This window comes from Somniosus microcephalus, chromosome 7, assembly GCF_052327205.1.
Source record: "Somniosus microcephalus isolate GS21.2 chromosome 7, FLI_Smic_1.0, whole genome shotgun sequence".
Classification (NCBI taxonomy): Eukaryota; Metazoa; Chordata; class Chondrichthyes; order Squaliformes; family Somniosidae; genus Somniosus; species Somniosus microcephalus.
Window position 1 is genome coordinate 18,496,445 of NC_140993.1, and position 13,277 is coordinate 18,509,721.

Consider the following 13,277-nt stretch of genomic DNA (forward strand, 5'->3'; position numbering starts at 1 on the left):
ACCAGAGTCCTCACCCAACTGAGTTGGGCGTCTCAGTCCCTGCACAGACGCAGGAGGAGCAGACTGTTGCCGAGCCCTCACAGGCTCGCAAACACAGAGGACGCCCGCCAAAGGTGTCGAAGCAGGAGAAGCATGAAAGTGAGCAAGGTGCCTCCACATCTGCTGAAGCCACGGGAGGCATCACGTAGAAGCACGCGTAAGAGGAAGATAAAGCACAATTAGTCACAAGGGTAGTCACTTGGGTGTTCTGTTCTGTTGTCTTTTGTTTTCTTTAATATTTGACATTGCCATCCTTTTGTGAATGGATTAACCAGAAGTGATGGCAAACAGTTGAAGTTCTGGCCTATGTGATCTTGGAAATGGAAGTTCCACATTGAGGGCTCAGGGCGACTTGCATTTGTAATGATGGTGGTCAGAGTGATAGGAACCCACAGGTTCTTGTCCATTGTCTATGGTGTGTTAAGAAGGTGCCAGCCACATGTGTTTGATTCGTCTGCTTATGCGAATCTGGCAAAGATTAGTGCATACCTTGCATCACGGGCAGCAATGTGCTCGCGTGCTGCTGGAACTGGCGCATCCACCCCTGCAAGGCCCTCCTCCTCCTCCTCCTCATCTGAGGAGGCTATGCGCTGAGCCACTTGTTCCTCTGGCAGCTACAAGCCATGACGTTGTGCGATGTTGTGCAGTGCACAGCAGACCACGACGATTCTGGAGACCCTGGCTGCTGAATACTGTAGGGCTCCACCTGATCTATCAAGGCATCTGAATGGCATCTTCAGCAAGCCGATGGTTTGCTCGAAAATGGATCTGGTGGAAATGTGGCTGGTATTGCAGCGCTCCTCAGCTTTGTTGGATGGCCTCCTCAATGACGTCATCAGCCATGTCTTCAGGGGATAGCCCTTGTCTTCGAGTAGCCATCTGGAAAGTTGGTTTGGCGGATTGAAGAACGGAGGCACATTAGACTGGCGCAGGATGAATGAGTCATAACAACTGCCAGGGTACTTTACGCAAACATGCAAAATGTCCTTCCTGTGGTTACACACCAGCTGCACGTTGAGGGAGTGGAAGCCCTCACAGTTGACAAAAACAGCTGGGTTGTGATGGGGTGCCTTAAGGGCCACGTGTGCAGTCTACGACGCCTTGCACCCTTTGCAAATATGGCAGGTTTGCCAAGCCAACCGCAAGCGTGGTTACACTTGCTTGATCCGTGGAGAAGTGTATGTAATTGTGCGCCTTGGCAAAGAGGGCATCGGTTACCTGCGTGATGCAAGTGTGTGCACCCAACTGGGAGCGAGAAACATAGAAGATAGGAGCAGGAGTAGGCCATTCGGCCCCTCGAGCCTGTTCTGCCATTTAATGAGAGCATGGCTGATCATCCAAATTCAGTACCCTGTCCCTGCTTTCTCCCCATATCCCTTTAGCGTTAAGAAATATATCAAACTCCTTCTTGAATATATTTAATAAGTTGGCTTTAGCTGCCTTCTGTGATAGAGAATTCCACAGCTTCACCACTCTCTGGATGAAGAAATTCCTCCTCATCTCAGTCCTAAATGGCTTACCCCTTATCTTTAGACTGTGACCCCTGGTTCTGGACTCCCCCGCCATCGGGAACATCCTTCCTGCATCTAGTCTGTCTAGTCCTGTTAGATTTTTATAAGTTTCAAGGCGATCCCCTCTTATTCTTCTAAACTCTAGCGAATATAAGGCTAATCGATCCAATCTCTCTTCATACGTCTTTCCTGCCATCCCAGGTATCAGTCTGGTGAATCTTGGCTGCACTCCCTCCATGGCAAGAACATCCTTCCTAAGATAAGGCGACCAAAACTGCACACAATACTCAAGGTGTGGTCTCACCAAGGCCCTGTACAACTGCAGCAAGACATCCTTGCTCCTGTACTCGAATCCTCTTGCTATGAAGGCCAACATACCATTTGCCTTCTTAACCGCCTGCTCCACCTGCATGCTTACCTTCAGCGACTGGTGCACAAGGACACCCAGGTCTCATTGCACTTCCCCTTTCCCCAATCTATTGCCATTCAGATAATAATCTGTCTTCCTGTTTTTGCCACCAAAGTGGATAACCTCGCATTTATCCACATTATACTGGATCTGCCATGCATCTGCCCAATCACTCAACCTGTCCAAATCATACTGGAGTTTCTCTGCATCCTCCTCACAGCACACACGCCCACCCAGCTTTGTGTCGTCGGCAAACTTGGAAATATTACATCTAGTTCCCTCGTCTAGATCATTAATATATATTGTGACTAGCTGGGGTCCTAGCACCGATCCCTGCGGTACCCCACTGGTCACTGCCTGCCACTCGGAAAAAGACCCGTTTATTCCAACTCTTTGCTTCCTGTCTGCCAACCAGTTCTCTATCCAAATCAGTACCTTACCCCCAATCCCATGTGCTTTAACTTTGCACGCCAATCTCTTATGCGGGACCTTATCAAAAGCCTTCTGAAAGTCCAGATACACCACATCCACTGGTTCTCCCTTATCTATTCTACCAGTTACATCCTCAAAAAATTCCAGTAGATTAGTCAAGCACGATTTACCTTTTGTAAATCCATGTTGACTTTGTCCGATCCTGTCACTGTTTTCCAAGTGCTCTGCTTTTACATCTTTTATAATGGACTCTAGCATTTTCCCCACTACCAATGTCAGGCTTACCGGTCTATAATTCCCCGTTTTCTCTCTTCCACCTTTTTTGAATAGTGGTGTTACATTAGCTACCCTCCAATCCATGGGAACTATTCCAGAGTCTATAGAATTTTGGAAGATGACCAGAAATGCATCTACTATTTCTAGGGCCACTTCCTTAAGTACCCTAGGATGTAGATTATCAGGCCCTGGGGATTTATCGGCCTTCAATGCCATCAATTTCCCTAACACCATTTCCCTACAAATACTGATTTCATTCAATTCCTCCCTCTCATTAGACCCTACGTTCCCCGACATCTCTGGAAGGTTGTTTGTGTCCTCCTTTGTGAAGACAGAACCAAAGTATGTATTTAATTGGTGAGCCATTTCTTTGTTCCCCATTATAAATTCCCCTGATTCTGACTGCAAGGAACCTACGCTTGACTTTACCAATCTTTTTCTCTTCACATATCTATAGAAGCTTTTACAGTCAGTTTTTATGTTCCCTGAAAGCTTACTCTCATATTCTATTTTCCCCCTCTTAATTAATCCCTTTGTCCTCCTTTGCTGAATCCTAAACTGCTCCCAATCCTCAGTTTTGCTGCTTTTTCTGGCCAATTTATATGTCCTCTCCTTGGATCTTATGCTATCCCTAATTTCCCTTTTAACCACGGTTGAGTCACCTTTTTTTGTTTTATGTTTTATGCCAAACAGGGATGAACAAATTCTGTAGTTCATCCATGTGATCTTTAAATGTTTGCCATTGCCTATCCACCATCAGCCCTTTAAGTAACGTTCCCCAATCCATCCTAGGCAACTCGCGCCTCATACCATCGTAGTTTCCTTTATTTAAATTCAGGACCCTAGCCTCTGAGTCAACTACTTTACTATCCATCTTAATGAAGAATTCTATCATTATTATGATCGCTCTTCCCCAAGGGGCCTCGCACAACAACATTGCTAATTAATCCTTTCTCATTACATAATACCCAGTCTAAGATGGCCTGATCTCTAGTTGGTTCCTTGACATATTGGTCCAGGAAACCATCCTGTATACACTCCAGGAATTCCTCCTCCACAGTATTGTTACTAATTTGGTTAGCCCAATCTATATGTAGATTAGTCACCCATGATAACTGCAGTGCTCTTATTGCACGTGTCTCTAATTTCCCGTTTAATGCCATCCCCAACCTCAGCATTACTGTTTGCGGGTCTATATACAACTCCCACTAACATTTTCTGCCCCTTCGTATTTCTCAGCTCTACCCATACAGATTCCACATCATCAGAGCTAATATCCTATTGTGTTAATCTCCTCTTTAACCAGCAATGCTACCCGACCTCCTTTTTCTTTTTGCCTGTCCTTCCTGAATATTGAATACTCCTGGATGTTGAATTCCCAGCCTTGGTCACCCTGGAGCCATGTCTCCATAATTCCAATTACATCATATCTGTCTACATCTATTTGCGCAGCTAATTCATCCATCTTACTATGAATGCTCCTCGCTTTAAGACACAAAGCCTTCAGGCTTGTTTTTTTAACGCTCTTAGTCCTTTTAGAATTATTATTACTGTAGCCCTGTTTGATTTACACCCTTGATTTCTCTGCCTTCCACTTTTAACATAAGAACATAAGAAATAGGAGCAGGAGTAGGCCAATCGGCCCCTCGAGCCTGCTCCGCCATTCAGTAAGATCATGGCTGATCTGATCCTAACCGCCAATCTACTATCACAGAACCATCTCCTGAATCTTACAGAATTAGACACACGAAATAGGAGCAGGATCAGGCTACACGGCCCCTGGGCCCGCTCCGCTACCCACAGGGCCATGACCGATCTGAACCTAGACTCATGTCCAAATTCCTGCCCACTCCCCGTAACCCTTAATTCCCTTTACTTCTAGGAAACTGTCTATTTCTGTTTTAAATTTATGTAATGATGTAGCTTCGACAGCTTTTTGGGGCAGCATATTCCATGGACCTACCACCCTCTGAGTGAAGTAGTTCCTCCTCATCTCAGTTTTGAAAGAGCAGCCCCTTATTCTAAGACTATGCCCCCTAGTTCTAGTTTCACCCATCATCGGGAACATCCTCCCCGCATCCACCCGATCCAACCCCTTCACAATCTTATATGTTTCAATAAGATCGTCTCTCATTCTTCTGATCTCCAATGAGTAGAGTCCCAATCTACTCAACCTCTCCTCATATGTCCATCCCCTCATCCCTGGGATTAACCGAGTGAACCTTCTTTGTACTGACTCGAGAGCAAGTATGTCCTTTCTTAAGTATGGACACCAAAACTGTACATAGTATTCCAGGTGCGGTCTCACCAATACCTTGTACAACTGAAGCAATACCTCCCTATTTTTATATTCTATCCCCCTAGCAATGAAAGCCAACATTCCATTGGCCTTCTTAATCACTTGCTGCACCTGCATACTAACCTTTTGAGTTTCGTGCACCAGGACCCCCAGATCCCTTTGTACTTCAGTACTTTCCAGTTTCTTGCCATTAAGATAATAACTTGCTCTATGATTTTTCCTGCCAAAGTGCATAACCTCACACTTTCCAGTATTGTATTCCATCTGCCAAATCTCTGCCCACTTACTTAGCCTGTCTATCAAATCAAATCAACTTTTATTGTCATTGTTAGTGCACAAGTGCAGTACAACGAAATGTAGGTTTGCGGCTCCCGAGAGTGTACATTTAGATTAAGACATTTAAACATCTATCTATCTATATATATCTATAATAAAGCGGTCGATCTGTCTGTCTGTCCTTTTGTCTGTCCTCGGGTGTGCGTCTGTCCGGCTATGCGCTCGAAAGTTATACCGCGTACCTACGCGCGCGTTACCTCCGAAGAAAGCTTGCGCTTCCGGGACGCTGGTAAGCGTATTTACTTTTCGGTCGGACGAAAATTGTTCGCGCCTTATGCAAAAAACCTTCAAAATTATACTCATTATCTGCTAGCATTGATTGACTGACGTCAAGGTTCGACCAATCCTGTGCCGTCAGGATTGACCAATCCTACAGTACGGTCCCCTGATGGTTGGCCAATCGGTGTGTGTGTGTGTGTGGGCGGGACTAATCGTTTTCATCTCGGGGATCTGGCAGCCATTGTTTCAGTGCCATGACTTCAGCTTCCAGCTCAAACTACTTTGAAAGTTAGTATCTCTTTTAAAAATAACATAAGATTTACCAAAAACGTTTTCTAAGTACTTTCACTTTCATCTTTCAAGGTATTAAGTGTGTGTGTGGGCGGGACTAATCGTTTTCATCTCAGGGATCTGCCAGCCATTGTTTCACAAAGGGACACAGACAGGGCCCCAAAGCCTGGCACTCGATTTAAACCGCCCGGCCCAAAACAGCCCTGGCAAAGCCGGGCTCCCCCCAGCTAGTTCAACCTACATTTGGCTTGTAATACATTAACATAAACATAACCATAATAAAGTGCATTGGCAGATGTGCAGGCTTTAGAGTTTATTTGTGGAGTTCAGTAGGATGACAGCCCTGGGAAAGAAGCTGTTCCTAAATCTGGTCGTACGGGTGCGAATGCATCTGTAGCGTCTCCCAGATGGCAGGAGGTCGAACAGACTGTGGCTGGGGTGGGTAGGGTCTTTGATGATGGACCGTGACCTCCGTAAACAGCGTTTCTGGTATATGTGCTCTATGGTCGGTAGCCGGGTGCCGGTAATGCATTGGGCAGTTTTGACTACCCGCTGCAGGGCTTTCCGGTCATAGTAGCTACAGCTGCCATACCATACTGTGATACAGTTTGTCAGGATGCTCTCTATTGTGCAGCGGTAAAAGTTAGAGAGGATCAGGGGTGACAGGTTACATCCCTTCAGCCTCCTCAGGAAATATAGGCGCTGCTGGGCCTTCTTCACCAGAGAGGAGGTATTGAGGGACCAGGAGAGGTCTTCCGTGATGTGGACTCCGAGGAACTTAAAGTTGTCCACCCTTTCCACCACAGCCCCATTGATGTGGATGGGGGTCTGACTTCCGCCTTTAGACTTCCTGAAGTCCACAATGATTTCTTTGGTTTTCTTGATGTTAAGGGCCAGGTTGTTATCGGCGCACCACTTCACGAGATGCTGGACCTCCTCCCTGTAGGCTGACTCATCATTCTTGGTGATCTGGCCTTCTACCGTGGTATCATCCGCAAACTTGATGATGGTGTTGGAACCATGAACAGCCACACAGTCGTGGGTGAAGAGGGAGTAGAGGAGGGGGCTCAGCACACATCCTTGTGGGGCCCCCGTGTTCAGGGTCAGGTGGGGGGAGGTGTGGTTACCTAATTTGACAGACTGGGGTCTGTTTGTTAGGAAGTCCAGGGTCCAGTTGCAGAGGGAAATGTTCAGGCCAAGAGTTTGGAGTTTGGTGGCCAGCTTGTTGGGGACGATAGTGTTGAATGCTGAGCTGTAGTCTATGAACAGCATTCTGATGTAGGTCTCCTTACCATCTTTGCAGGTTTTTTATGTCCTCCTCACTCACTACTTTCCCTCCCATCTTTGTATCATCTGCAAACTTTGATATGTTACACTCGGTCCCCTCCTCCAAATCGTTAACATAGATTGTAAAGAGTTGGGGACCCAGCACTGACCCCTGCGGAACACCACTAGTTACTGATTGCCAGTCTGAGAATGAACCTTTTATCCCAACTCTGCTTTCTGTTAGAGAGCCAATTCTCCACCCACGCCAGAATATTACCCCCAATCCCGTGATTTTTTATCTTGAGCAATAATCTTTTGTGTGGCACCTTGTTAAATGCCTATTGGAAGTCTAAATACACTACGTCCACTGGTTCTCCTTTATCCACCCTGTATGTTAGTTCCTCAAAGAACTCAAGCAAATTTGTCAAACATGACTTCCCCTTCATGAAACCATGCTGAGTTTGTCCTATTAAATTATGTTTATCCAAATGTCACGTTACTGTCTCCTTAATAATGGACTCTAACATTTTACCAACCACAGATGTTAGGCTAACAGGTCTATAGTTTCCAGCCTTCTGCCTACTGCCCTTTTTTAAATAAGGGTGTTACATTAGCAGTTTTCCAATCTGCCGGGACCTTTGCTGAGTCCAGGGAGTTTTGGAAAATTATTACCAATGCATCCACAATCCCTACCGCCACTTCCCTCAAGACCCTAAGATGTAAGCCATCAGGTCCAGGGGATTTATCCGGCTTAAGTCCAATTATTTTTAATTGTATTTAGCTCCTCTCCCCCTAGAGCCCCCTGTTTGTCCAGTGTTGGGATATTCTTAGTGTCCTCTACTGTAAAGACTGATACAAAATATTTGTTCAGCGTTTTTGCCATCTCCATGTTTCCCACCATTAATTTCCCAGTCTCATCCTCTAAGGGACCAACATTTACTTTAGCCACCCTTTTTCTTTTTATATAACTATAGAAACTTTTGCTATCTGTTTTTATATTTTTTGCTAATTTACTTTCATAATCTATCTTCCCTTTCTTAATCAATCTTTTAGTTATTTTTTGCTGTCTTTTAAAGACTTCCCAATCTTCTATCCTCCCACTAGATTTGGCTACCTTATATGCTCTTGTTTTCAGTCGGATACTATCCTTAATTACTTTACTTAGCCACGGATGGCTATCTTTTCTTTTACACCCTTTTTTCCTCAGTGGAATATATATTTTTTGGAAGTTGTAAAATAACTCCTTAAATGTACACCACTGATCATGTACCGCCTTACCCTTTAATCTATTTTCCCAGTCCACTTTAATCAATTCCGCTCTCATACCTTCATAGTCTCCTTTATTCAAGCTCAGCATGCTTGTTTGAGATCCAACCTTCTCACCCTCTACTTGAATATGGAATTCAACCATGTTATGGTCACTCATTCCAAGGGGATCCTTTACTAGGACATTTTAAATTAATCCTGTCTCATTACACAGGACCAAATCTAAGGTTGCTTGCCCCCTGGTCGGTTCAGTTACATACTGCTCAAGAAACCCATCCCTAATACACTCAATGAACTCATCCTCAAGGCTGCTCTGCCCAATTTGATTTGTCCAGTTAATATGATAGTTAAAATCCCCCATAATTATAGCTGTTCCCTTATTACAAGCCTCAACTATTTCCTGATTAATACTCCGTCCAACAGAGTTGCAACTGTTCGGAGGCCTATAGACTACGCCCACTAGTGTTTTTTTCCCCTTGTTATTCCTTATCTCTACCCAAACTGTTTCACTATCCTGCTCCTTTGACCCAATATCATTTCTCTGTATTAGTGATTCCTTCCTTTATTAACATAGCCACCCCACCTCCCCTCCCTTCCTGCCTGTCCTTCCTGATTGTTAAATAACCTGGTATGTTTAATTCCCAGTCATGGACACCCTGCAGCCATGTTTCTGTAATGGCCACAAGATCATACCCATATGTAGTTATTTGTGCCGTTAACTCATTCATTTTGTTACGAATGCTACGTGCATTCAGATAAAGAACTTTCAAATATGTTTTGTGACACTTAGTTCCTGTTTTTCCCCCTTTTACTACTTTACCTTTTACTCCATACCTTCTGTCCCTTCCTGACACGTTCTGTTTTTTAATTTCCCCACTGCTACCTAAGTCTATGACCTTCTCCGTTGTCATTTCTGTTATTTGCTCTCTAGAAACCTCCCCCCCCACTAATTAGTTTAAAGCCCTCTCTACAGCCCTAGTTATATAATTCGCCAGGACTCTAGTCCCAGCACTGGCCAAGTGGAGTCCATCCCAACGGAATAGCTCCCTCCTGTCCCAGTACTGGTGCCAGTGTCCCAAGAAGCAAAACCCATTTCTCCCACACCAGTCTTTGAACCATGCATTTAACTCTTTAATTTTATTTATCCTACCCAAATTCACTCGTGGCTCAGGTAATAACCCAGAGATTATTACCCTTGAGGTTCTGTTTTTTAATTTGAGCGCTAGCTGCTCATACTCCTTTAACAGAACCTTCTTCCTTGTCCTATCTACGTCGTTTGTACCAACATGGACCACGACAACTGGATCCTCCCCCTCCCACCATGGACCACGACAACTGGATCCTCCCCCTCCCACTCCAAGTTTCTTTCCAGCCCAGAAGAGATGTCCTTAACCCTGGCACCGGGCAGGCAACACAGCCTTCGGGACTCCCGCTCTTGACTGCAGAGAACCCTATCTATCCCCCTAATGATACTATCCCCTACCAATACAACATTTCTTTTTACTCCCTCCACTTGAATGGCCCCCTGTACCACGGTGCTGTGGCCAGGTTGCTCATCCTCCCTGCAGTCCCCGCTCCCGCCCTCACAGGGAGTAAGAACCTCGATCCTGCTTGACAAGAGCAAGGGCTGCGTCTCCTTCAACACTACATCCTGGATCCCTGTACCTTCCTCACTCGTAGTCACACCGTCCTGTCCCTGACCACGGACTACATCTGCAGTAATTAATTTCATAGGTGTGACCACCTCCTGAAACATAGAGTCCAGGAACTTCTCCCCCTCCCTGATGTGTCGCAGTGTCTGAAGCTCGGTCTCAAGCTCTTTAACATGGAGCTTGAGTTCCTCTAGCAGCAAACACTTATCGCAAATGTAATCACCGTGAACCTCAATGGGGTCCACCAGCTCCCACATTTCGCAACAGTGACACATCACCTGTTCACCCATATCTGTGTAATTAATTAAATTTCTTCTTATTTGTTATGAAGACCCTCTGCCCCGATATAGATGATACTATTACACCACTATTTAATAGGACTTACCAACTTAAAGGTATAGAAGAGAAGGAGGAGAACCTACCAACCAGCTGATCACCAACCTCCTTCGTGGAACCTGTCTGGGGGACCTATCCGGTTGAATTGTCTCACTGCTCCACGTCCGCAGTGTTGGATTAGCCTGAGAGAGGGAAGCAAAACAGAGCAACAAGCACCCCCTCACCTCCCCACTTGCCCGAACTCTGCCAGTTACCAAACTCTACTTACACTCAATGCGACCGCACTCAGTGCTACCGCACTAAGCCCGCCCTTTTTATACCCGGATTCTACTTCCGGCTTCAACTCCCCAACAGCTTTATTTACTCTATATAAAAAAAAAAAATTAAAAAAAATTAAACTTACTTCAGTAATTCATTTTTTACTCACTAAAATTCAGTAAATGCACTTAAAAGACTTTTTCTGCCACTTACCAAAGTCTGCTTAAACTTAATGCGATTAAGGATTACACAGGCAGTTAACAACCAGTTAACTGCCTTAAGGGCCTACAGGAGTCTGCAAGCCCGCCTTTGGAAAAGTTGCACGGAGGTGGGTTGATGGCGGGATCGGAACCCGCTGCCATTTTCAGCCATTTTACCACCTGACCCGCCTCCAAACCCGCCTCCTCAGGGCTGATAAAATCGAGCCCCTTGTGTCTGTCTTCACGGTAGAAGACACAAAAAAAATCCGGAAATAAAGGGGAACCAAGGGTTGAGGAACTTAATGAAATCCGTATAAGTAAAGACATAGTTCTGGAGAAATTAATGGGACTAAGTGGTAACAAATGCCCTGGACCTGACGACCTGCAGCCTAGGGATTTAAAAGAGGTAGCTGTAGAGATAGCGGATGCACTGGTATTAATCTTCCCGAATTCCCTAGATTCTAGAACAGTCCCCAAGGATTGGAAGGTAGCAAACATAACCCCGCTATTTAAGAAAGGAGGAAGAGAAAAAACAGAACTATTGGCCAGTTAGCCTGACATCAGTAGTCGGCAAAATGCTAGAATCTAGTATTAGGGACGTGGTAACAGGGCACTTAGAAAATCATAATGTGATTAGGCAGAGTAAACATGGTTTTATGAAAGGGAAATCATGTTTGACAAATCTGTTAAAGTTTTTTGAAGATGTAACTAGTAGGATGGATAAGGGGGAACCAGTGGATGTCGTGTATTTGGATTTTCAAAAGCATTCGATAAGGTGCCACACGAGAGGTTGTGACACAAAATTAGGACTCATGGGATTGGAAGTAATATATTAGCATGGATTGAGGATTGGTTAATGGACAGAAAACAGAGAGTAGGAATAAACGGGACTTTTTCAAGTTAGCAGACTGTAGCTAGCGGGGTACTGCAAGGATCAATGCTTGGGCCTCAGCTATTTACAATCTATATTAATGACTCGGATGAAGGGACTGAGTGTAACATAGCCAAGTTTGCTGATGATATAAAGTTAGGTGGGAAAGTAATCTGTGAGGAGGACGCAAAGCGGCTGCAGAGAGATATAGACAGATAGACTGAGTGGGCAAGAACATGCTAAATGGAATACAATGTGGGGAAGTGTGAAGTTATCCACTTTGGTAAGAAAAACAAAAATGCAGAATATTTTTTTGAATGGTGAGAGACTGCGAAATGTTGGCATTCAGAGGGACCTGGGTGTCCTTGTACACGAATCACAGAAAGCTAACATGCAGGTACAGCAAGCAATTAGGAAAGCAAATGGTATGTTAGCTTTTGTTACAAAGGGATTAGAGTATAAGAGTAAATAAGTCTTACTGCAATTATATAGGGCATTGGTGAGGTCCCACCTGGAGTACTGTGTAAAGTTCTGGTCTCCTTACCTCAGGAAAGACATACTTGCCTTAGAGGGAGTGCAACGAAGGTTCACCAGACTGGTTCCAAATCCCTATGAGGAGAGATTGAGTAGACTCGGCCTATATTCCTTAGAGTTTAGAAGATTGAGAGGTGATCCAATTGAAACATATAAAATTCTTAAGGGGCTTGACAGGGTTAATGCTGGGAAAATGTTTCCCCTGGCTGGGGAATCTATAACACGGGGTCACAATCTCAGAATAAGGGGTCGGTCATTTAGGACTGAGATGAGGAGAAATGTCTTCACTCAAAGGGTTGTAACTCTTTGGAATTCTCTACCCTAGAAAGCTGTGGATGTTCAGTCGTTGAGAGAATATTCAAGACAGAAGTCGATAATTTTTTGGTAACGAAGGGAATTAAGGGATATGGGGATTGTGTGGGAAGGTGGAGTTGAGATAGAAGATCAGCCATGATCTTGTTGAATGGCGGAGCAGGCTCGAAGGGCCAAGTGGCCTACTCCAGCTCCAATTTCTTATGTTCTTAAAGCCAAGGGTCCCATTTGTTTTTTAACAGCCTTATCAAATTGCACTGCCAACTTCAAAGATTTGTGTACATATACCCCCAGGTCTCTTTGTCCCTGCATCCCCTTTAAAGTTGTACCATTTAGTTTATATTGCCTCTCCTCATTCTTCCTACCAAACGATTCACTTCACATTTCTCTGCGTTAAATTTAATCTGCCACGTGTCTGCCCATTTTACCAGTCTGTTTGTCCTTCTGAAGTCTGTTACTATCCTCCTCATTGTTTACTACATTTCCTAGTTTTCTATCTGCTGCAAACATTGAAATTATGCCCTTTATACCCAAGTCCAGGTCATTAATGTATATTAAAAAGAGCAGTGGTCCTAATACCGAGGCCTGGGGAACATCACTGCATACTTCCCTCCAGTCTGAAAAACAACCATTCACCACTACTCTATGCTTTCTATCTCTTAGCCAATTTTTCTATCCATGCTGCCACTGTCACTTTAATCCCAGGGCTTTAAGTTTGCTTCCAAGTCTATTTTGTGGTATTTTCTCAAATCCCTTTTGAGAGTCCATAC

At 44.6% G+C, this 13,277-nt stretch overlaps 1 protein-coding gene across 2 annotated transcripts in view; it reads left to right on the forward strand.

Annotated features, from left to right (window-relative positions):
- LOC147114545 (serine/threonine-protein kinase 3-like) overlaps positions 1–13,277 on the forward strand; it is a 180,920-nt gene that overhangs the window by 1,703 nt on the left and 165,940 nt on the right. The window lies entirely within an intron of this gene.